This window comes from Poecilia formosa, unplaced genomic scaffold (genome assembly GCF_000485575.1).
Source record: "Poecilia formosa unplaced genomic scaffold, Poecilia_formosa-5.1.2 Scaffold1690, whole genome shotgun sequence".
NCBI lineage: Eukaryota > Metazoa > Chordata > Actinopteri > Cyprinodontiformes > Poeciliidae > Poecilia > Poecilia formosa.
The window spans coordinates 5-2,055 of NW_006801629.1; positions in this window are offsets into that span (position 1 = coordinate 5).

Consider the following 2,051-nt stretch of genomic DNA (forward strand, 5'->3'; position numbering starts at 1 on the left):
AAGTCTATCCTCTGAGCTACAGGGAGCCAGTGTAGGGACTTTAAAACTGCTGTTATGTCTCCATCTTCCTGGTTTTAGTGAGAACAGCAGCAGCAGCTTCTGGATCAGCTGCAGCTGGAGGATTGATTTATTAGTCAGACCTGTGAAGACGCTGTTGCAGGAATCAATGCGGCTAAAGATAAACACATGGATGAGTTTCTCTAGATCTGCTGAGACATCAGTCCTCTAATCCTGGAGATGTTCTTCAGGTGATAGCTGTATATTAACACAAAATGTGATCTTTCATGTATTTGTCCGCTTATACTTGACTGTTCCTGTGTTCCTCTGTGTCTGCTATAAGGGGTTTGGTCCTCCAGGACTATTATAAATATTAAGTTATTAATTTCATCTTCCCTTTTGTTATTCGTTCCACTGGGGAGGCAAGTTTTGCAATCCATTATAATCCTTTTATTTATATAGTTCAAATGTTTATTTCCTTCTGTATTAATGATAAATGTTTGGATATTTTTTATTTGAGTTGCTATTACACCTTTATAACATTTGATGCTAACACTTATTTAGATCAGGTTGGAGAACTGAAGCACATGCTAGGGGCTAATGCTAATATCTCCAGATTTACAGATTAAATAAAGAGTCCGCCTCCAAACCCAGACTTCGTGTCTGATCACCACATAACGCAGAAGCCCACCAGTCACACACTGTTGGGCAGAGATCAGAGAAACTCGTCCCATAAACTGACCAACCAGAGCAGTTTCGTTAAAAACTCAACAGACAGAAATGTTAGAGCTACTGAAGCCACATTAGCAGCAATGAATTAAATCTCCCATTTGTTGCTCATCTCTGCTCAGTGCAGGTTTAACTCATCATGCAGGGCCGGTCCAAAGCTGTTTGTTCACTATTCGTGAACAAACAGCTTAAACTCAAAGATTAAAGTCACAGCAACAGATTGTTGCTATGGTAACAAAACAATCTAACTATGAATATTGTTCTTTGAACTTTTACAAAGTAAACTTGCCAGACCCTTAAAATCGTTGCCTTGATATCATCTGTTCCTACAATTTCAGATTCATTTTTGGTCCTCGGCCTTCAGTCGATGCCACCAAATTAATTCAAAAATCTAAATTTTCAGCCTCATTTAGATCTTCTTCCAACTTTAATCAGTCAATTCACTTTATTCTGGTAAATTGTTAATATTAAACTGTTACGTCCACCAAGGGGACAACATGCTTGAGGACATGAGACAAGAATGAAGGTTCAACAATATATTTTATTCTTAAACTCTCTTTGGTTCGGCTGCTTCTGGTTTTCTGTGAAGAACAGAGAGTTAAATGCCCCCAGTTCTCCGTGTCCCAAAAAACAAAAACAAAACCCAAAAAGTAGTAAGAGAAAGTTGGACCTGTTGAGCCGATCAAACAGGACAAAACGGCACAGCAGGGGGCCGACCCTATACCGGGCCGTTGAAGCCCCTACTGGTACCGGACTAAAGCAAAAAGAACCTCATGCAAATTGCTATGGTTCTTAAACATAAATGAAAGGGAAGCAACGCAAGAGATAACTTAAAAGGGAATTTAACAAAAATCATAACTGGTTGGGGAAGAAAGGGAGACAGGAAGAATGAGCTGCTTAGTCAGAGACAGTGATGCATCTTAAGGTGGATCTGACGTCACCTGGAGACACTGGCCAGCTGCCTCCACTTCCAATCAGCACCAATTAAGAGTCCAAAACATGGATGTTAGAGACCCAGAGGAAAAGGCCTTGGGCCGTAACAAAATAAAGAATCGAAACCAGGACAACCGGTCCATCAGGCCAAACTGACAATGACATAGCAAACAAAGGCTAACAGAAAAACCACATGGCAGATTGAAGACGTCAGCTGGACAGTGACTGGAGACGGCGCCGCATCAGGACAGAACCTCGGTTCTGGTGGGAGAGGAAGGGCGTCTATCCCAACATGTCGAAACCCAACAGATTTATAGACGGACCAACGGCGCCACAAAGTAACATCATCAAATTACCAAAAATAAGAAATTAGCCAAACTCCAGAATATATT